The sequence below is a fragment of the Cebus imitator genome, unplaced genomic scaffold, assembly GCF_001604975.1.
Source record: "Cebus imitator isolate Cc_AM_T3 unplaced genomic scaffold, Cebus_imitator-1.0 Scaffold40, whole genome shotgun sequence".
NCBI lineage: Eukaryota > Metazoa > Chordata > Mammalia > Primates > Cebidae > Cebus > Cebus imitator.
The window spans coordinates 5,324,740-5,349,722 of NW_016107355.1; positions in this window are offsets into that span (position 1 = coordinate 5,324,740).

A 24,983-nucleotide genomic window follows, 5' to 3' on the forward strand; every position below is an offset into this window, starting at 1 on the left:
AGGCACCTCATATAAATGGAATCATATAGCATTTTTTTTTTGTTTTTGAGACAGTGTCCCACTCGGTCGCCCAGGCTGGAGTGCAGTGGCACAATCTCAGCTCACTGCAACCTCCGCCATCTGGGTTCAAGCCATTCTCCTGCCTCAGCCTCTCAAGTAGCTGAGATTACAGGCGTCTGCTACCATGCCTGGCTAATTTTTATGTTTTTGATAGAGACATGGTTTCACCATGTTTGTCAGGCTGGTCTGGAACTCCTGACCTCACCTCATCCACTGGCCTCAGCCTCCCAATTATAGGTGTGAGCCACCACAGTAGCCTGCCATTTCTTTATATTTGGACAACATAAGGACATTAAGACCCTTTGTGCTTTGGGTCAATCAATAATCTGTACCATACACATTTTACAAAATAAAGGACAATATGGTCCTCATTCACATCCTGGTCATGTCACTCCTAGTGACTCCCACATTGCAAACATCCCAGCAGGTGCAGCCCTTTCCTCTCCCATCTGATGGGCTTCTCAGCTCCCATCACACTGACTGGATACAGGCTCCCTAGAGGCAGCCCTCAAGGGCAGAAGACAGGGATGACTCAGAAGTTCCTAAAACGTCATCAAACCAGTGGACACAAAACTCAAATGACATTTCACTTTGTTTTGGTTCGTTTTGTTTGAGACAAGAGTGCAGTGGGACGATCTCAGCTCACTGCAACCTCCAACTCCTGGGCCCAAGCGATCCTCCCACTTCAGCCTCTCCAGTAGCTGGGACTACAGCTACACACCACCAGGACCAACTAATCTTTTAGGAATCTTTTGTAGAGATGCGGTTTGGCTCTGATGCCCAGGCTAGTCTTAAACTCCTGGACTCAGGTGATCTACCCACCTTAACCCCCAAAAGCACTGAAATTACAGGCCTGTGGTATATAATTTGCCATGTGACACAGCCCAATAACAAGGAAGAAGCTCTGTGGGTCCAGTATCTACTCACATGGGTGGATTGATGGCTGGGAAACACCAGCAGGAGGAGCCAAAAGAGCAGCTGTCACACACGCATGTCCTGCTCCTCTCAGGTCACGCTGAGGCAGCCAGGACAGAGATGGGGGTGGCTTAGGGCTGAGATAGGGAAGCGGATGGGGAAATAGGGGTAGGATCTGAGCTAGGGAAGGGGAGGGGAGGGAAAAAGAAAGAGGGGAAGGGGAGCTATTGGGCACCTGGAGGAGGGGAGGAGAAAGGGGTCTGGGAAAGGATCCAGTTCAAACTAGTTCTTCAAGGGCAAGTAGAACGTTCAGCTACAAGTCAGGGAGAAAGTCTATCAGGGAAGCAACAGGACATGCAGGGCAAGAAAGTGGGAGGCTCAGGAGCAATTAGACGGAGACCAGGACTCTGGTTTCCACCATACCTTCTCCTGTCGGGTCACTGCCTAAGCAACCCTGGGGCTTTATACTCCCTCTCCACCAATCCCCTGCCCCGGAACCTGGTACCTCACAGTGAACGTTCCACAGAGCATCCACATCCTCCAATACCCCCTCCCCCATCTCAGCCCCCCACATACATCCCAAGGACAGGTCCTCTCTGGAACCTTCACAGACCTGATTTCCGGTCTTCCCCACCAGCTCCCTGTCCCTGCTTCTGGGCGGCTCCTTCCTTCCTGAGCTCCCAGGGTTTCTCACAGTCAGTCTTGGCTGCAAAACATAAGAAACAAATGATGGCAGGATGGCAGGAAGAACCTCACACACAAGCAGAGTGGGAGGCTCCACAGCCTTCTCTCAGCCATTCATATTCTAAGCAACAAAACATCAGAAGGATGCAGAGGGTCCCAATAGTAAACCATCTCCATCACATCCATGGAGCCATCAATCCATCATATCTGTGTCTTGGGAACAAATGTTGAAGCTACATTTGTTTTAAGCATGCATGGTACATTTACAAAAATTAACTTGACTTATTTTGTTCATCAAGCAAATCTCAATACTGTATATTTCAGAGAAATCCATTCACACAGCAAGTTTCTGATCACATAATTGTGCTAGATGTCATTGATTAAAAGCTAACAAAAAATTATTATATGCTTGGCAATTCAAAGTGTCCTTATAAAATATAAACATAAGAAAGAATCCAAAATGAAACAAGACTGCCTTTACACTCAGTGATAAGATCATAACATGGCAATCAAATGTCTCCCTCTGGCCTCGGAATTATACTTTGTGGCACAAGGTTCTGCGGTCTCAAATCACCCCTAATACCTAGACATGTTAACATCTGAAACAGGGTGATGATGCCATTTATCTATATTATCTTACTGCCTGTGAGGGTAGACATTTAATTCTGAACCCTAATCAGAAGAAGAAAACCAAGTTGACTCTCATGATTGACCTCCCAGGGATGTCCAAGGAATCTGTGCACTTGACAAAGTTTGTCAGCCTCTCTCCTGGGGGATTTGGCCACAATACCCAGAGGGTTTGACAGCCTCATGAGTGATGGGTGGGGAATGCCAAGCAGGTAGGCAGGACCCAGGGGTCTGGTGACCAGGTCAGACCCCCACTGTCCATCATCTTTCCTGGCCCCAACCTCAGCTAAACTTCCCAAAGGCCTGCTTCTGCCTGATCACACAGAGTGTGCTCAAAATCACTCAGGCCTCTGGCAGATGAAAACCACAGCTTTAAATCTCTTTACCATTTACTATGACAAAGTTATTGTAAACCGCAAATTTCTATTGATGCTACAAATGGAAAGCCAATGCCTTTAGCATAAAGAAAAAAGCAACCCTAAGAGAAGAAGCAAAACAAAAACCAAACAGGGATAACACAACTGTGGCATTCAATTCTATTTGTATGCTGTCACCTGCATAAAGGGCTCCAGATCTGGGTTGTCTTGGTTGTAAAAGGAGAGAGCAAGTAAGTTGGGGTTGAAGTCAGATTAGCCCAAAAGTGAACAGCAGAGAGTACCATGATGTCCATTAAGGGCTTCTGGGGTCACCTTGATTATAGCCCAAGCAGAGACAGGGAAAGGAAGGAGATGTGAGCAGAGTTTGGGGGCTCAAACAAGGGAGGTGATTCATGCCACCCAGGAAAGGCTCCCCAAAGCCAGGGTCAACCTCCCTTGCAGGCAGGTCCCTCATGAAGGCAGGGCTAGGCACCTCAGATTTGTGCTGCTGAGTAGGTGTGTGACCCTGGGTTGATTTTCTTCCACACAATTGAAGTGTCAGTGGCTGTGTCAAGGACTGTCTGAGGATAGGGGGAAGCAATATGTTGAGCACCTGTGTTCTGAGTGTCATCACCTCCCAAGGACATCTTTCCCTCCAGAGCTGGTACCTTGGAAAGTCCTTGGCCACTAAAGGCAGTGATGATGATAACAGCAGTAAATCATCATTTACAGCTGTTGAGGGAGGGCCAGGGGGTAGGGCTCTTAGGTACTGGATAAGAACGAGGGTCTGGGCACTCCTGGGGACAGCTGAATGAGTCCTATAGGACTCCTCAGTCCCCAGGGACAACTCCATCTTCAGTGGCATTGGGCCTAGGCTGGGATGCTCAGGCAGGCACTGGAGCATCAGGAGCACAAACAGCCACAGAGGCAGTGGATCCATCAGAGGTGGCAGGTGTAAGATCATCTGGTGACCAAGTAGAGTCACCAAGCCTGACTGGCCACTGCCCATTACAGACGATGCCCTGTCCCTTGCCTCACATGTTGGCAGGGAAGCAGCTGGCACCTGGGGCCTCACAGAGCATCCCTCTAACACCTCTGTGTCCTGGTCATTGAATGGGCACTGAGTCACCCAGGGCCATTGGAACAAGGAGGAAGAATCAGGCCCCACAATGTTTTGGGACAGTGTTTAGCACAGGAAAATACACAGAATGCATGCACAACACGGGGGAACTGTTGGTGTGGGAGCCAATATTTTATGGGCTCCAGCCCTTATCTGAGCACTCTCACCTGTGCAATCTGAAAGAAACAGGAGACCTTCAGGAAAGACAGTGCCTGAATTTAGCTTAAAGGAACTAAAATGTTGAAATTTTTACACTCCTGATATCCTTCCAAATCAACTCTCCCAATGCCACCATCTTTACCACTATCATATGGGGAAACTGAGGCAGAGGTTTACTGACTCAATGTCATTCAATTGATTCTGAGTTCACTGCTGATTATGTCTGAACTAACCACTTTTTCTAAGGTTAACCCATTTGATCATGCTGGTGATGATTCTGTGCAGCTCTGGAACAAACTCCACCTGGTTGAGGATAAAGCACATCCCATCAATTCCTCACTCCCCTCCTCTGCCCCTCCAGTCTCCTGCATAGGCTGATACCATATGGTGGCCTTCATGGAGTCCAACAAGTATTTCAGATTCTCCTCTGGGTCCCTTGATGGTGGAGGTAGTTATGGGATTTGCTTTGACTCAGAAGATGTGAGTGGAAGTGAAGTGCGTCACCTTAAGGCAAAAGAGTTGGGAGCCATTGAGACTGGCCACCCTCTCCTTCATCTCTTAGAGCCGCTGACAGGTCCCATATGGAGGCTGCTCCTTTATTCTGGTGGCAGACGAGGGGATGTGGAGCACAGAGCCCAGGAGAGCCATAGAGAAATTGCAGCATGAGTGGGAAAAGAGTCTTCAGTGTTGTAAATTTCCATTGTTTGAGGCTGTTTATTACCTACAGTGGTACCTAGTCCATCCTAGCAGGCACGCACTATCTACTCCATGCTCTGTGACGCTGACTAGCCTACTGTCAGAACACAAACTTGTTGTAAGACACATGTAGGTTTCAGTCCCAGCTCTGCCTCTTATTGACTGCAACCTCAGGCATTTAATTTTCAGTCTCTGAGCCTCAGTCTCAACTCTGTAAAATGGGTTGGTTATAATACTTCAGGTTGTGGAGAAAATTAAACAAAATAAAAATGCATGTAAAGCATTGAGCCCACGGCCTGTTACACACAGTGAGTACTTTATACTAGCCATGTAACTTCATAATGCATATTGATTGTCAATTTTCAGACAGTGCAGCAAAGTATTACCAAAAAAAGGGAAAATGTTTGCGTATATATTCTTTCAATCTTTATTTTTAAACAGAGAGGATAAAATTATGAATATTCTTTCATAGCCAGTATTTTTCTCTTAATAGTATATTGTTAAAATTTTTTATCTCAGGCCTGTCGTGGTGGCTCATGCCTGTAATCCCAGCACTTTGGGAGGCCAAAGCAGGTGGATCACGAAGTCAGGAGTTTGAGACCAGCCTGGCCAATATGGTGAAACACCCATCTCTACTAAAATACAAAAATTAGCCAGCATGGTGGCATGCACATGTAGTCCCAGCTGCTAGGGAGGCTGAGGCAGAATAATCACTTGAACCTCAGAGGCAGAGGTTGTAGGGAGCCGACCATGGTCGTGCCACTGCAATCCAGCCTGGGTCACAGAGCAAGACGCTCTTTAAAAAATAATAATAATTATATATATAATGAACTAGGGAGACGTACCTCTTTTTCTATTGTTTGGAATATTTGCAGGAGGAATAGTGCCAGCTCCTCTTATTACCTCTGGTAGAATTCAGCTGTGAATCCATCTGGTCCAGGGATTTTTTTTTTTTTTTTGGTTGGTAGGCTATTAATTACTGCCTCAATTTTAGAACTTGTTATTGATCTATTCAGGGATTTGACTTTTCCCTGGTTTAGTCTTGGGAGGATGTCTATGTCTAGGAATCCATCCATTTCTTCTAGATTTTCTAGTTTGTTTGCATGGAAGAGATTATAGTATTCTCTGATAGTAGTTTGTATTTCTGTGGGATCAGCAGTGATCTCCCCTTTATCATTTTTTATTGTGTCTACTTGATTCTCCTCTCTTTTATTCTTTATTAGTCTGGCTAGCAGTCTATTTATTTTATTAAACTTTTCCAAAAACCAGCTCTTGGATTCATTGATTTTTTTTAAGGCTTTTTTGTGTGTTTCTCTATCTTCTTCAGTTCTGTTCTGATCTTAGTTATTTCTTGTCTTCTACTAGCTTTTGAGTCTGCTTGCTTTTGCTTCTCTAGTTCTTTTAATTGTGCTGTTACAGTGTCGATTTTAGATCTTTCCCTTTTTCTCCTGTGGGTATTTGGTGCTATAAATTTCCCTCTAAGCACTGCTTTTCTGGGCCCCAGAGATTCTGGTACATTGCGTCTTGTTCTCATTGGTTTCAAAAAAAATGTATTTATTTCTACCTTAATTTCATTATTTATCCAGTAGTCATTCAGGAGCAGGTTGTTCCGTTTCCATTTAGTTATGCTATTTTGAGTGAGTATATTAATCCTCTGTTCTAATTTGATTGCACTGTGGTCTGAGCGACTGTTTGTTATGATTTCCATTCATTTGCATTTGCTGAGGGATGTTTTACTTCCAATTATGTGGTCAATTTTAGAATAAGTGCTATGCGGTACTGAGAAAAATGTATATTTTGTTTGATTTGGGGTGGAGAGTTCTGCAGATTTCTATTAGGTTTACTTGGTCCAGAGCTAAGTTCAACTCCTGAATATCCTTATTAACTTTCTGACTCGTTGATCCGTCTAATGTTGACATTAAGATGTTAAAGTCTCCCACTATTTTGTGGGACTCTAAGTCTCTTTGTAGGTCTCTAAGAATTTGCTTTATAAATCTGAGTGCTCTGGTATTAGGTGCATATATATTTAGGATAGTTAGCTCTTCTTGTTGCATTGATCTCTGTGCCATTATGTAATGCCCTGCCTTTTTAAAAATCTTTGTTGGTATAAAATATGTAGTGTGTTTTATCAGAGACTGGGTTTACAACCCCTGCTTTTTTTTTCTTTCTATTTGTTTGGTAAATCTTCCTCCATCTCTTTATTCTGAGCCTACGTGTGTCTTTGCACGTGACTTGTGTCTCCTGAGTACAGCATCTGATGGGTCTTGACTCTTTATCCAATTTGCCAGTCTGTGTCTTTTAATTGGGGCAGTTAGCCCATTTACATTTAAGATGCATGTTGATATGTGTGAATTTGATTCTATCATTATGATGCTAGCTGGTTATTTTGCCCATGGTTCATGCAGTTTCTTCATACTGTAGATGGTCTTTACATTTTTATTTTTGCAGTGGCTGGTACCAGTTTTTTCTTTCCATACTTAGTGTTTCCTTCAGGACCTCTTGTTAGGCAGACATAGCGGTGACAAAATCCCCCAGCATTTGCTTCTCTGTAAAGGATGTTATTTCTCCTTCATTTAGGAAGCTTAGTTTGGCTGGATATGAAATTCTGGGTTGAAAATTCTTTTCTTTAGAATGTTGAATATCAGACCCCACTCTCCTGGCTTGTAGAGTTTCTACAGAGAAATCCACTCTATTAGTCTGATGGGCTTTCCTTTATGGGCAACCCAATCTTTCCCTCTGCCTGCCCTTAACATTTTTTTCTTTGTTTCAACCTTGGGGAATCTGACAATTATCTGTCTTGGGGTTGCTCTTCTTGAGGACTATCTTTGTGGTGTTCTCTGTATTTCCTGAATTTGAATGTTGGCCTGTCTTGCTAGGTTGGATAAGTTCTCCTAGATAGTATCCTGAAGTGTAATTTCCAACTTGGTTTCATTCTCCCCATCACTTTCAGGTACACCAATCAAACTTATGTTTGGTCATTTGATATAGTCTCATATTTTTTGGAGGCTTTTCTTGTTCCTTTCCATTCTTTTTTCTCTAATCTTGTCTTCATGCTTTATTTCATTAATTTTATCTTCAATCCCTTATATCTTTTCTTCCGCTTGATCAATTCAGCTATTGATATTTGTGTATGCTTCACAAAGTTCTCATGCTGTGTTCTTCAGCTTTATCAGGTCATTTATGTTCTACTCTAAACTAGTTATTCTAGATAGCAATTTCTCTAACCTTTCATGAAGGTTCTTAGCTTCCTTACATTGGATTTGAATATGCTCCTTTATCTTGGAGGAGTTTGTTATTACCCACCTTCTGAAGCCTAATTTTGTCAATTCATCAAACTCATTCTCTGTCTAGTTTTGTTCCCTTGCTGGCAAGGAGTTGTGTTCCTTTGAAGGAGAAGAGGCATTCTGGTTGTTGGAATTTTCAGCCTTATTGAGCTTTTTTTTTTCTTTTCATCTTTATGGATTTATCTACCTTTGGTCTTTGATATTGGGAACCTGCAGATGGGGTTTTTATGTGGACATACTCTTTGTTAATGTTTATGCTAGTTTTTTTCTGTTTGTTAGTTTTCCTTCTAACAGTCAGAACCATTTGCTGCACTTCTGCTGGAGTTTGCTGGGGATCCACTCTAGACTCTGTTCTCCTGGGTATCACCAGTCAAGCCTGCAGAACAGCAAAAACTGCTGCCTGTTCCTTCCTCTCAAAGTTTTGTTTCAGAGGGGCACCTGCCAGATGCCAGCCAGAACTCTCCTATATGAGGGGTCTGTTGACCCCTGCTGGGAAGTTTCTCCCAGTCAGGAGGCACAGGGTTCAGGGACCCACTTGAATAGGCCATCTGTGCCTTAGCAGAGCTCAAGTGCTGTGCTGGAAGATCCACTGCTCTCTTCAGAGTCAGCATGCAGGAATATTTAAGTCTGCTGAAGCTGTGCCCACAGTCACCCCTTCCTCTGAATGCTCTGTCCTGAAAAGGTGAGAGTTTTATCTATAAGCACCCAACTAGGGCTGCTGCCTTTCTTTCAGAGATTCCTTGCCCAAAGAGAAAGAATCTAGAAAGGGAGTCTGGCTACAGGGACTTTGCTAAGCTTTAGTGTGGTCCACCCAGTTCAAACTTCCTGGTAGCTTTGTTTACACTGTGAGGGGAAAACTGCCTATTCCAGCCTTGGTAGTGGTGGGTACCCCTGCCCCCACCAAGCTCAAGCATTCCAGGTTGGCTTCAGCCTGCTGTGCTGGCAGCAAGATTTTCAAGCCAGTGGATCTAAGATTGCTGGACTCCATGGGGGTGGTATCTGCTGAGCTAGACAATTTGGCTCCCTGGCTTCAATCCCCTTTCCAGGGGAGTGAATGGTTCTGTCTCACTGGAGTATGAAAAAAAAAAAAAACTCCTGTGAGTAGCTTGGTGTCTGCCCAAATGACCACCCAGTTTTGTGCTTGAAACCTAGGGTCCTGGCAGTGTAGGCACCCAAGGGTATCTCCTGGTCTGCGCATTTCAAAGACTATTGGAAAAGCATTGTATCTGGGCTGGAATGCCTTGTTCCTCATGGCAGTCTCTCATGCTTCCCTTGACTAGGGAAGGGAGTTCCCCAACCCCTTGTGCTTCCCAGGTGAGATGGCACCCCATCCTGCTCCAGCTCACCCTCCATGGGCTGCACCCACAGTATAACCAATCCCAATGAGATGAGCCATGTACCTCAACTGGAAATGCAGAAATCACCTTTCTTCTGCATTGATCTACCTGGGAGATGCAGATCAGAGCTGTTCCTATTCAGCCATCTTGCTAGCCACCTTTACTTCATATAATTTTAAGCCTTTGAAATTTATTGAGACTTGTTTTGTGGCCCATACTATGGTTTATTTTGGTGCATGTTCCATGTGCACTTGAAAAGAATGTGCATTCCTTGGTTGTTGGGTGAAGTGTTTTATAAATGGGAATTAGGCCAAGTTGGATGAACGTGTTGTCAAATCTCTGTATACTTACTGATTTTCTATTTATTGCTTCAATTACAGAGAGTACAGTATTTAACTCTCTAATAATTGTGAGGCTGTCTACTTCTCTTTGAAATCACAGCTATATTTGCTTCATGTATTTTTAATTCTGCCATATGAGCATATACATTCAGGAGTGCTATGGACTGAATGTTTGTGTTGAATCCCCCCAACCCCCAAAATATATGTGTTGAAAGACTAATCTCCGTTGTGATGGTATTTGGAGATGGGCTTTTGGGAAGTAATTCCATCAGGAGGGTATAGTCCTCATGATGAGAGTAGCGCCTTTATAAGAAAAGAGAGAATTCTTTCTCTTTTTCTCTCCCCACCCCCTCCCTATCCCCAACCACTATGTGAAGATACAATGGGAAGAGAGCAGTTTGAAAACTAGGAAGGGTACTGTCACCAGAACCTCAACCTGCCAGAACCTTGATCTTGGACTCCCCAGACTTTAAAAACAGTGAAAAATAAATATTTTTGCTTAAGCCACCCTGTCTATGGTATCTTGTTATAGCAGTTTGAACCAAGACAAGAACTGTTCTGCTTTCTTGATAAATTGATAACATTCTTGCCTGTTCTAAAATACACTTTATCTGACATTAATATAATTACTATAACTTCTTCTTGATAAGCATTTATATGGCATATATTTTTATGTCATTTTATTTTTAAGCTATCTGTGTTCATTTAATGTGATATTCATTGAGAAAGTATATAGTTGGGTCGTATTTTTTAAACCAATCTAACAACTTATACCTTTTAATTACGCTGCAGAATTTACATTTGCTGCAATTGCTGATATATTTGGGTATATATTATTATTCATCTCATTTCAGTTCCATCTGTTCTTTGCTGTTTTCCATGTTTCCTGCATTTTTGGGGTTAATTGTATTTTTGTGGTATTTTAATTTCAATATGAGTTTATTAAATAATGACCAATAATTTTAAATTATAATTAATTATACCTTGTTTTATTTTATAAATGTGTGGACTTACAATATATATCTTTGATTCACTATAACCTGCCATCAACTATATGTATTTATTCACATATAATGTAAGAATTTTACAATACTACTTCCATTTCTCACCTTGCTTTATTTCTGTTATTTTATTTTTAATAATATTATGAAGCACAAAATATATTACTATTATTTATTTTGCTTTAAATAATGTTATTTTTTGAAGAAATTAAAAAATGAGAAAGGCAACTATGTTTACACATACATTTATGATTTCCCAGCTGTGATTACATCACATAGATCCAAATTTTCTTTCTAGTGTCTCTTACCTTCTGCCTGAAGACTTTCTTTAACGTATGTTGAAGTTCATGTCTATTGACAATAGATTCACCTACCTTTTTTGCTTCTCTGAATTTACCTTACTTCATCATCATCTTTGAAAAATATTTTCACTTGATATAGAATTCTAGGTTGTCAGATTTTCTGTTTGTTTGTTTGCGTTTGGTACTTTGAAGTATCCATCATCTTTTGGCTGCATAGATTCTGACAAGGAATTTGCCATCATTCACAGCTTCTGTAAATCAATTGAGACCTCCCTCTTTCAGTGCAACTTTCTCAACTCCAGTGTACTATCCTACAAATTCTATCTCCTTTGGTCTGAATATTGATTTTCATCCCCTCAACTCAGTGATACCATAGAGCTCTGTCTGATGTCCTTTCCTATAGCTATAAATTGGTCACTGCCTCTGGGAAATAAACTAGCAAAACTGTATGTCTCAACCTATTTTTTTCCTTACCTTGGGGATTACAATACCATTTTATTGGTTGTAGAATATCTACAAAATATTGTTTTCCATATGTTATCTGGGCTTCTGTTTGTTAAATGTAAAAACATGAAACCAGGCCCTGTAACTCCATTATGAATGCAAATAAACCCTAGAATATTTTCTAATCCCCTTTCTTCTGTTATTTTACCCAGCAAAATTGCCAAAATGTGGAATTTTAGATATAACTCAAGCCTGGTCATTCAGGGTATATCATTCTATGATAACATTGATTAATCTGGGAATAGGCTCAAGACATTAGTTATTCCAACAGGGCAATCCTTTGGACTCTCCTTTTATACAAAGTGGGAAGACATATCTTTTTGACTATATTTTTCTGCTGTCATTATGTCAGTCTGGTTGCTTATGTACCATGTCAGTGGCCATTTTGATGTGAGACAATGAAGCCTATTGAATAACACAGCCAAGAAATTAGGAGAGAAATTAAATACTAACAACACTGTTTGAATTTAGGAATTTAAAAAATAATATTTCTGTACACTGAACTTAATATTTATCCCAATTTTATATGCTAATACACATTATAGCTATTTCTCTACTTTTCCCCTTCTAATGCCAACTAATTTTTAAAATCAAAATGAATATGAAATTAGTGCTCTCACTGCTAAATAAAGGATATGGATAATATAATAACATGATACATGTAGAAAATGGAAATATTTTAAATAAATTTGGAAAAAAATTATATAGTAAACAACACCCAACACAACAAATAAAGATAAAAGCTACTTCTTTATGTGATATATATATATGTCATGGAACACTACACAGCCATGAAAAATAAAATCATGTAATTTGCAGAAACATGGATGAAGCTGGAGCCCATTATCCTACGTGAATTAATTCAGAAAGACAAAATCAAATATCACATGATCTCACTTATAAGTAGGAGTTAAGGCCAGCATGGTGGCTCATGCCTGTAATCCCAACACTTTGAGAAGCCAAAGCAGGTGAATCAACTGAAGTCAGGAGTTTGAGACCAGCCTGGCCCATGAGGTGAAAACCTGTCTCTACTAAAAATACAGAATTAGCAAGGCATGATGGCGCATGCCTGTAATCCCAGCTACTCAGGAGGCTAAGGCAGGAGAGTCACTTGAGCCCAGGTGGCAGAGGTTGCAGTGAGCTGAGATCACACCACTGCACTCTGGTCTGGGCAACAAAGTGAGACTCTGTTTCAAAAATAAATAAATAAATAAAATAAGTGGGGATTAAATATTGAGTACTAATTGACATAAAGATGGCAACAATAGACACTAGGGACTGCTAGAGTGCAGACTGAGGCAGGCAAGAGTTGAAAAACAACTGTTGGGTACTATGCTTAGTACCTGGGTGATAGGACGACTCATTATCAAACCTTAGCATCACACAATATACCTAGGTAACAAACCTGCACAGGTACCCACAGAATCTAAAATAAAACTTGAAAAGAAAACTTCAAAAGTAAATGAATAATAGACACATAGATAGATAAAATAAAATCAAAAATGTTTATAATGCATGAGAAGAATATATAAGAATATATAAGATATGTAGTTATGATTTTCTTTAGGGACAGAATTACAGAGGACTTTTCATTTTCCTTTCTGTGCTCTTCTGTATATTTAAGTGTTTCCATAAGAAATACATATTCCTTGTAAAACTTTTCTACAAGTTAGTATCTAAGGACATGAGAACGGGAGTGTACATAAGATGCTATAAAATGGTAATATTTAGGACAGGGTCAGAAAGGAATTTTATTTTTATGGTAGAGGAATGGGAAGTAAACTGATTCTTTGGAGTAAAACTGTAAAACAGATAAATTATTAGCTATACCTATGAAGAAAAAAATACAAAAAATTTGGAAGGGGAAAAATCCAGAAATGTAAATATATTAGAATACTTTTTTCACTACATGCTAATAAATTGTGAAGCTGATAGAAGTATGTTATGTTATTATTTATATGCTTAAAATTTTACCAATTTTACTGAAGAAGAGATGGGGCAATATTTTTAGCGATTATAACTAAAACTTTAGAGAAGTGATCAATTCATTCAAGAATTCCTAGTCTACAAAAGCTAAATTTTTTAAAAAAAAAAATCACAACTAGACATAAATAGTAAAATTTCGGAAAATAAAATACAAACAAAGAAGTCTTAAAACCATCCAGAAAGATATAAATATCCTTAACAGAGTAGCAATTATATAAACAGGTGAAAACTCAATAGCAACATTCTGAGTCAGAAGTCATAAAAAATATGCATTTAAGTTGCTAAAAAAATTGCTAATCCAAAAAATTCAACAGCAGTAAAATAATCATCATAAATAATGTATTATTTGAGTTAGGGAGGATGCCCACCTTTTCAATTACTTGGAATAGTTTCAGAAGGAATGGCACCAGCTGCTCTTTGTATGTTGGTAGAATTCCACTGTGAATCCATCTGGTTCTGGGCTTTTTTTGATTCATAGGCTATTAATTAGTGCCTCAATTTCAGAACTTGTTATTGGTCTATTCAGGGATTTGACTGCTTCCTGGTTTAGTCTTGGGATGGTAATCTATCTGTATTTTCTAGTTTATATAGTTTATTTGCATAGAGGTGTTTATAGTATTTTCTAATGGTTTGTTTGTATTTCTGTGGGGTCAGTGGTGATGTCTCCTTTATCACTTTTATTGGGTCCATTTGATTATTTTTTCTTTTCTTCTTTATTAGTCTAGCTGTTGGTAAATTTCTCTCTTAACACGGCTTTAGTCATGTCCCGAAATTCTAGTACATTGTCTCTTTGTTCTCACTGATTTAAAAAACTTCTTGATTTCTGCCTAAATTTCATTGTTTACCCAGAAGGCATTAAGAAGTAGTTTGTTCAATTTCCATGTAGTTGTGTGGCTTTGAGTGAGTTTCTTAATCCTGAGCTCTAATTTGATTGCAATGTGGTCTGAGAGACTGTTATGATTTCCATTCCTTTACATTTGCTGAGAAGTGTTGAACTTAAAATTACATGGTCGATTTTAGAATAAGTGCCATGTGGCACTGATAAGAATGTATATTTCAGTGATTTAGGGTGGAGAGTTCTAGGGGAGATGTCTATTAGGTCCAGAGCTGAGCTTAAGTCCTGAATATCTTATTCATTTTCTGTATTGTTGATCTGTCTAACATTGACAGTGGGATGTTGAAGTCTCCCACTATTATTGTGTAGGAGTCTACGTCTCTTTGTAGGTCTCTAAGAACTTGTTTTATGAATCTGGGTGCTCCTGTATTGGGGGCATATATATTTAGGATAGTTAGCTCTTCTTGTTTAATTGATCTCTTTAGCATTATGTAATGCCCTTCTTGGTCATTTTTGACCTTGGTTAGTTTAAAGTCTATTTGCCAGTATCATCCTGATACCAAAACCTGTCAGACACACACACACACACACACACACACACACAAAAAAAAAAAAAAAAAAAAAAACACTTCAGGCCAATATCCCTGATGAACACCAATGCGAAAATTCTCAGTAAAATACTGGAAAACCAAATCCAGAAGCTCATCAAGAAGCTTATGCACCACAATCAAGTCAGCTTCATTCATGGGATACAAGACTGGATCAACATATGCAAATTGATAAACATAATCCATAACATAAATAGAACTAATGACAAAAACCACATGATTATCTCAATAGATGCAGAAAAGGCGTTCAATAAAATTCAATGTCCCTTCATGTTAAAAACTTTCAATAAACTAGGCATTGATAGAACATATCACAAAAAAGAACTATTTATGACAAACCCACAGCCAATTATCATACCAAATGGGCAAAAGCTAGAAACATTCCCTTTAAAAACTGGCACAAGATAAAGATGCCCTCTCTCACCACTCCTATTCAACATAATATTGGAAGCTCTCACCAGGGCAATCAGGCAAGAGAAAGGAATAAAAGCTATTCAAATAAAAGACAGGAAGTCAAATAGTCTCCGTTTGCAGAAAACATGAGTCTATATTTAGAAAACCCAATCATCTGAGTCCAAAAACTCCTTAATCAGATAAGCAACTTCAACAAAGTCTGAGAATAGAAAATCAATGTGCAAAAACTACAAGCATTCCTATACACCAACAATAGACAAGCAGAGAGCCAAATCATAAATGAAGTTCCATTCACAATTGCTACAAAGAGAATAAAACACCTTGGAATATAGCTAACAAGGTATGTGAAGGACCTCTTCAAGGAGAACTACAAACCACTCCTCAAGGAAATAGAGAGGACACAAATGAACAGAAAAACATTCTATCATCAAGGATAAAAAAAATCCGTATCATGAAAATGGCCATATGGCCCAAAGTAATTTATAGATTCAATGCTATTTGCATCAAACTGCCATTGACATTCTTCACAGAATTAGAAAAAAACTACTTTAAATTTCATATGGAATCAAAAAGGAGCCTGTATAACCAAGGCATTTATAAACAAAAAGAACAAAGCTGGAAGTATCATGCTACCTGACTTTAAACTGTACTACAAGGCTACAGTAATCAAAACAGCATGGTACTGGTACCAAAACAGACATACAGACTAATGGAAAATAAAAGAGACCTCAGAAATAACATCACACATCTACAACCATCTGATCTTTGACAAACCTGACAAAAACAAGCAATGGGGAAATGATTTCCTATTTAATAAGTGGTGCTGGGAAGAGAGGCTAGTCATATGCAGAAAACTGAAATAGATCCCTTCCTTACACCTTATACAAAAATTAACTCAAAATGGATTACAGTCTTAAAGGTAAAACCCAAAACCATAAAAACCCTAGAAGAAAAACCTAGGCAATACCATTCAGGACATAGGCATGGGCAAAGACTTCATGACTAAAACACCAAAAGCAATGGCTACAAAAGCCAAAATTGATAAATGGAATCTAATTAAACTATAAAGAGCTTCTGCACAGCAAAAGAAACTATCATCAGAGTGAACAGGAAACCTACAGAACATTTTTGTAATCTATGCATCTGAAAAAAAGAGCTAATATCCAGGATCTACAAGGAACTTGAACAAATTTACAAAAAAAAACAACCCCATCAAAAAGTGGGCAAAGGTTGTGAACAGACACTTCTCAAAAGAAGACATTTATGCAACCAACAAACATATGGAAAAAAGCTCATTATCACTGGTCATTAGAGAAATGCAAATCAAAACCACAATGAGATGTCATCTCACACCAGTTAGAATGGTGATCATTAAAAAATCTGGAGACAACAGATGCTGCAGAGAATGTGAAAAAATAGGAATGCTTTTACACTGTTAGTGGGAGTGTAAATTAGTTCAACCATTGTGGAAGACAGTGTGGTGATTCCTCAAGGATCTAAAACTAGAAATACCATTTGACACAGCAATTCCATTACTGGGTATATGCCCACAGGATTATAAATCATTCTAGTATAAATACATATGTACATATATGTTTATTGCAGCACTATTCACAATAGCAAAGACTTGGAACTAACCCAAACGCCTACCAATGATAGATTAGATAAAGCAAATATGGTACATATACACCATGGAATACCATGCAGCCATAAAAAGGAACATGATCATATCCTTTGCAGGGACATGGAGGAAGTTGGAAGCCATCATCCTCAGCAAACTTATACAGGAACAGAAAACCAAACACTGCATATTATACTGCATGTTCTCACTCTAAGTGGAAGTTGAACAATGAGAACACATGGACACATTGAGGGAAATAACACACACCAGGGCCAGTTGGGAAATGGGGGACAAAGGGAGGAAGAACATTAGGACAAATACCTAATGTGTGTGGAGTTTAAATCTTAGTTCACTTGTTGATAGGTACAGCAAACCGCCATGGCATGCATATACCTATGTAAAAACCTACACGTTCTGTACTTGTATCCCAGAACTTAAGTAAAATAAAATAAAGATAGGAAAAACGAAACTCTACTAAGGCAGCAAGGAGGGTTAGGATATACGCTATCTTAACTGAGATATTTTATTTTGACATAGACAATATCAGGCTACCATCATAATGCCATCTACCACAGCTTTTCACTCTTGATTTTTTTCTATTTGAAAAGCTGTTTCACTTCAGAGTCTGAGCATTAGGTGTATAAAATAAAGTTATTTGAGCATACTTCAAAAAAAAAAGCATTATTTAAAACCCGAAAACTTAAGAGTGTTTGGTACCAGATTATCAAATATAAAATATAAATTCTTAAATAAAGTGGTAAATATATGGTTTAACCTAATCAAACATTGACTGCATAAAACAAAAAAGAGTAATGGATTATGATTTTGGAAATTGTATTTTATAATAGTTAAATATTTAGAGAATTATAGAACAAAATGTATATCAGGAGGTAAGTAGAGATTTTTACATAAATGTCACTCATTGTCCAGGAAGAGAGAAAAGGTAAAGGCTTTCATAAATTAAGAATATGTATAACAATTTCTATGGATATCTAAAAAAGAATAGAAAAACAAGGGATATAAATGGAATAAAATTTAAAAATCAACTCAAAAGAAGAGATAGAAATACATGGAACATGTGGGTAAAGAGAAAGATCATAAAAAGATGTTAATTTAAACTTAAATATATCAGTTAAATCATTAGAATAAATTGGACTAAATGCAATGATTTTCAGACTGATTTAAGAATAATACATACTATTTATAAAAGACACATAAAAAATAAGAATACAAAAGTAAATTGAGAATAGAAGGGTTGAAAATACATATACCATGAAATCACTAATCCTTCCCAAAGAAAACCTTATAGTTATTATTTTAATAAAAGACATAATGGGCCTTAATTCAAAAAAGTACTCTCTTTATAATGTAGGATCTAAATGAATATTTATTGATATAAGTGAATATGTTAGAATAAATTATTCAAAAGTAATTACTAAATATTATTTTTTATTAAAATAGCAACAAAATAAACACAAAAGTAGAAAGAATGAAAATATAGAAATACATAAAAAGATCAGTAAAACCAAAAGTTAAATTTTGGGAATAACTAACAAATTTGTATACCTCTAGCATGACTGATAAAACAAGAGAAAGAAAATTTAGCTCATCTAATATTGGAATGAAATGAGATATTTCTAAAGCTCTTACCATCTTAAAAAGATCATGAGAGGATAAATAAACAACTCTGTCAATAAAATTGAATGGAATCAGCAGATTCTTAGAAAAATACAGCTTATAAAAATTGACACAATATAAAAGAAAAAGGATGAATACATCTAAAACTTTTAAAAAGATAGATTTAGTCATTTAAAAGTTTTCCACATAGACTCAAAAATTTAATTTAGAGAATTGAACAACAAAACTTCTTATATAGAAAAAAGAACTGAGACTGAGATATAATTAGTATAAGATCACAAAGCTACCAAGTGTTAGAACCCAGATTTAACTCAGAGAATACTTTTAATCAATATGTTCTACTGAGACCACATTTTTTGATTTTGGCACAAAATTGATCTAACAATATTGTTTCCAATAATCTCTTGAGTTACTATAAATGTGAAAGGAATCTTAAAAATTAGTTACCATAAGTTCTCTATTTTCAGATGATATAACTGATTCCCATCACTGTTAATTTCATTTTATATAAAGTTGTTTAAAGTTACAGAGATATCAGCAGAGATTGACTGCTACCTAGTGTTTCTGATTTCATAGGATTTCACTATTCTATGTTGATTTCAGTTAATGAAATAAAAATGGGTTAGTTAATGAATGGCTGAAGACAATTCAGATTGTCTTCAAATGATTTAAAATAAATTAATGACAACACAAACTGCGCACAAATCCACACACATGTAATTAGACGAAGACAGAAGAAATGTAACCTGCAAAATAACTGTGTAAAAAGAAAATCATCACTAAATTTCAATATTGTTGTAGAAAGAAATCTACTAATAAGAAATATGGAAGGCTAAAATGAACCTGTGGTCTTGTTCTGGAATTAGAGGTATTAATATAAACTTATGTTATTTAATATTTGTAATCTGATAAATACAGAATTATAGTTTTACATGCATATAAAGCTATACAACTTTTGCAGGTGGCTATATATATGTATATATACATACATATAACTATTATATATAAAGATATATAACTATGTAATTTCTGCAGTGTTTCTAAGTCTTCTCAGCAGAACAAACCATGTATATCTATGCATACTGCCTCATGCTTATATATATATGAGCCAGTATGACACCCCTATAGCACTGAGAACAACTGACACCGAAATCTTGGTCTCTAACTACCTTTCTCTAATCAAAGAAATCAGAGTTTCTTAGAGAAATGTGTGATTCTAACACTGGATTTAAGTTTACTTGGGAACATCTTCTTGTGCCAAAAAGTAAGAAAGTGCTCAAATAAATGCATAAATAGGAACTTGTCAAAAGAAGATAGGCACCAACCTGAAGGAATTATTTCAAAGATGAAATAATTTGAACAAAGTAATTAATAATATTATATTTTAATCCATGGAGTAAAACAAATATTTATCTGTCTGTGCTGATATAGTTCAATAATCAAATAATGTAACAGGAGTGAATAAAGAGCTCTTCTCTATAGTAGACTTTTAATTAGTAAATATAAAAGAAAGGGAAATGGAAAACTACTGTTAGCAAACACCACAGTAATAATTGAAGATCCAGTGATGTGTACTAAAATAAATGTGTGAAAGATTGAGGAAAAACAGGATTTTTATAGTCTTAAAGTACATCTTTCAAAATGTATACTGACTATAAAGGTAATAATAGCACCTTTACAGCAGAAAACCTTGCCAGACATCACTTTACCCACATGATCAAGATTAACATCATCAGTAATGAGACACATCAACATTATGAAACCCTTGATACAATGCATTAGAAAGGAAATCTAGTCATAGGTAAACATCAAACCCAAATTGAAGGATCATCTACAAACTTAACTGATCAGTATTCTTCAAGGGGGACAAGATCGTAAAAGACAAGGAAAGACTAAGAAACTTTCACAGAATAGGATAAATTAAGGATAAATCACAACTAAATACAGTGTGGGATGCTGGATAGGCTACTGAAAAACATAAAAGGACATTAATAAATAAATTGGTGAAATTTGAATGTCCAATAACACTGTGCCAATGTTAATTTTCTGTTTTTGATAGTTGTACTATGGATGTGTAAGATGTTAGCATGAGGGGAAGCTAGACGAGGGGAATCTGAAAACACTATTTATTATCTTTGTAAATTTTCTGAAGTCCAAAATTAGCTCAAAGTAAAATTTTTTAAAGAAATGTAATTAAAGATACTTTACAAATCTCAAAATGCAGAAGAAGGTTAATAAAACAGTACATAAATGAAACGTTGAGTGTCCCATTAGAGCAAATGAGTGTCACATTAGAGCAGAAAATACTGATAAATTATTTCCTCTGATGAAAAACAAAATTCTTAGTCATATTGGACTTTTGTTATACTTGAAAATATGACTATGTTTTTGAAGTGCCTCTTTGTAGATAATAGAGGCAGAACCATGAAGACACAATATTTATAATCTCACTATCTGTTGGAATTCACTCGGGGTGGTTGGCAAAATATTAAGGAAAGCTAGAAGATTATAGTCTCAAACATTTTGGAAGGCAGAAAGATTTTAATGAAACAGGCTGAAGGCAGCCAGTTCTTATGTTAGAGTATTAAGTCACAGGGTGAAGATTTAAGGACAATAAAAGCTTCCCCAGTTAAGTCTGTTTACCCTACATTCCTTTGTCTCTACTCTGTTTACTCATGTAAACTTTGTGCTGGATGGTCCTCTCAGCGGGAAATCAAAGGGAATTACCTGTTAATGTTGTTTATTTAGGCCCGGGAGCAAAGACCTTCTATCATTCGTAAAACCACTCTTTTAACCATGTTAATTATCCAAAAGCGTGTTCACTTAGAACCTCTGTTATTAAATCTATTCTGAATAAATATGAGGAGAAAAAAGGAGTCGTGGTCAGTTAGCAGCAACTGCCCTCTGAGAGCAGCTGATGACCATCTCTAGCCCACTCAAATTCACTGTACTCTGGTGTGTGAGAGTGTATTTCATTCATCTATCACTGAGTCAGGGTCTGCAGGACAGACTTCTGCAGGTGGTGATCAGCATCTCAGGTGGTGACCCTGATGTGATACTCGTCACAGCTGGTGCCCAAACAGGGACACCGGTGTGACCGATGCCACAACTTTTCCCATCAGAAGCATCTTTAGGCAATTATTTCATAGGTGCATATTTAGGTCTCTATATTGGTGTCCTGTAATAATTTTCTTTTAAATTTCTGTATTTTTTAGTATTGGTCATATATTAAATATTTATTAGATTCTGATGTTTATAACAGTGAATAAAAAATACTGTGTTCTTGAAAATTCTAAAAAGGCACATATAGTATAATGACAAAATCAAAAAAACAGTGCAAATTATTCACAAAAACAAGAGAATAACTAGAATTATTGATGAATATATATATTCTATCCATATTTCATAGCTTTATAAGCATATATATTCAATATATTTTCGTATATATTTTTTTAATAATGTACTTTTTTTTGAAACAGAGTCTCCCTCTGTTGGCCACACTGGAGCACAGTGGCATGATATCTGCTCACTGCAGCCTCCACCTGCCAAGTTCAAATGATTCTCCTGCCTCAGCCTCCCAAGTAGCTGGGATTACAAGTGTGTGCCACCATGCCTGGCTAGTTTTTGTATTTTTAGCTGAGACAGGATTTTGTCATGCTGGCAAGACTGGCCTTGAACTCCTGACTTCAAGTGATCCACTGGCCTTGGCCTCCCAAAGTGCTGGGATTATAGGCATGAGCCACCACGACCAGACTATACTGTCAACAATATTTTACAGCAAATATTGCACAACAATGTATCTATAATACACAAATATCCAAACACTGAAATTTTTTTCTTTGGCAGAACATTTTTGTAAAAAATGAAAACTACAGATAGTTTTGCCATGCTATGAGCAAAAGATAATGATAAGTTAATAGACCCTTTGTAGCTTGATTTCTGTTATCTGTATTTGGAAATATAATTCCTAACTCCCCTGTATTTATAAGAAAAATTCAGACTAAGAATGAAAGCTCAACTGCCATACTTTTAAGAGTCACAAAATTATTAACTTCTAGCATGTTACTATTAACTTGCAGCATCTCCAATAAAGAATTGGAGTTCCAATGTTATTACTGAAATGGAACTTTCTTTTTCTAACTGGTAGTGAAGATACATTACAGGAAAGAATGAAGCTAGTTTCTGTTCTTGCTGGTGCTGTTTGATGATAATGAGGATGAATACAAAATCATAAATATGATATAAATATTAGATGGGACATAGTGATGTTACCATTATTCAAATTATCTTTCATTATTTTCAGCTCACTAATTTTCTATACTCCATGCTTGAAATAGCATTATGCAATCTACAATATACAATAATTGAAACTGTGTCAGCAGTTAGCATTCTATGAACCAGTGTAACTTTCAGGGGCTTTAATTTTAGCTATCTCAATTCTTTTGCATCAATACATTCCCTATGAGTTTTTTAACTGTATATGCAGTGTGGTAAATGAACACTATTCTTATTTTCAGAAGTGAGAGGGTAGGCTAAGGAAGATTGTGTTTACTTGATATTTGTTTCCTGTTACCAATATTTGACATCATTATATTAGTCTGCTGTTGTGTTGAAGTGAAAAATAAGAAGTTTTTTTAAACAAATTTTTAAATTGTTTTCTTTTTACTTCCTAATAATAGACTATTTCATTCTCAGTGGCTTTGAATGTACTAGATATCTCAACATATGGTTAGACTAAATTTGCCTTCCATAACTTGTGTTCTTATCATTGCTGTAAGGATTAAATACTAAATATGAAATCACCCAAATACTTTCCAATGTGATATCTAGCCACCTACTTTATAAACGACACAAATTAAATACAGAAGTACTTCTAAAAATCAGTCAAAGCATAGTGTTTCCTTAGGTAGACATCTTGCCTAGTCTATTTTTATTTGTTCCCAGAAATTTTTCATACATATAAAATGTAAATCATAATATTATAAAAGTTTTCCCCAGCATATAAAACCCTTTTGTGTCACACTACGAAGTAAAAAGAATTAGTGGTCTACCCAAAATATTGTACAATCATCACAGAATATGGGAGAATCCAGCCCACGCATTATCAAAATGTCAGCCCTTTCCTTTTCCCAAGTAATGAACAAATCTTGTCGTGGCTAGGACGTACTTATGAATTCCTAGACCTTTCTCATGATTTCTTCTCTAATCAGTCTTACTTGTGATTATACCAAGACCCAATTTCTAGGTATTAGGTCCCCTTATTCTTTGAAATATTATTCCCCTACTCCTAGACCTGTAGATATTATCTAGAGTGTTGGTTTTTTCAACTAGATTTGAGTTTATTTATTAAACTTATTCTTTTTTCTGCTTCCTAATTCAGGCATCCTTTTCAGTCCTTTTTTTACATGCTCATTATTTCTTTAAAAATATTATTCTTTTAAAACAAACCTCTCAAGGTTTATCTTTGGTTATCATCATTTTTCTTCTTTTTTAAGCTAATAATAATAACAATAATAAACTCAAGGAATGAACTTAGCTCCAAATAAGTACCCCTCCTCTCAAAAACTAAGAAGATCTGAGATTTCACCATTCTTGCAGGCTAACATGGTTGCCTGCCAGAGTTTCATGTTTGCTGGCAAACAGGACAGAGTCAAGAGACAATGGATTTTCTTAATCATGGCCAACAAGCAACATAAGCATCAGCATATTTTTGGATCCAGCCCACAAGCCTCACAAGGGCAACACAGATGAGCCCTCATGAATGTCTGCCTATGCATGCAGTAGACTGCATTAAAGGAAAGAAACACTGAGGTTTTGGCCTCAAGATATTTTCCTTTATGAGGAAGCTCCAGAGGTGATTCTGAAAGACAGAGATAAGTAGAGTCCTTCCTTTATCTACATTCAAGGGTCTCCTAGCAGCAAATTTGTTATCCTTCTACCCTGACAAATTCAGGTGTCCTATTCCATAGCTTTCAACTGAACTTTTTCTCCCCAATCATTTCTTATTCAAATCCAGCTATTTAATAAAATCTCAGGTTAAAGGAAGGTCATCTTTCGGTTCAAAGAAGATCATCTTTTAACCTATAATAATCACGGGGAATTCTGAAAGTTTCAAAATATATCTATACAACCCCTTTTAACCTACAGATGATCTTCCTTTAACCTAATGAAGAAAGTATGCAGAAACTAATTATGTCTCTCACTTTGGCCCATATGTTCCACTAGAGGGGGAAGCAACGAGCAACATATTCAACCAAATAGTAAATGCTCATGTGGTCTGTGACTAAGCCAGTCTAACAAGAGAATCTCAGTGGCTGAAACAGAATAAAATCTGAATTGTTCAGACCCTTGCAAGCAGGCTTTCACCCAGGGGAACTAGGCTGCCTGTCGTCGCTGTTAGGAAAATAAAAGAAGTACCATGGTCAGGAATAATCAGGGGGAACTCCCAAAGTTTCAGAATATACCTATATAATCCCTTCCCTTTCATTCTGATCA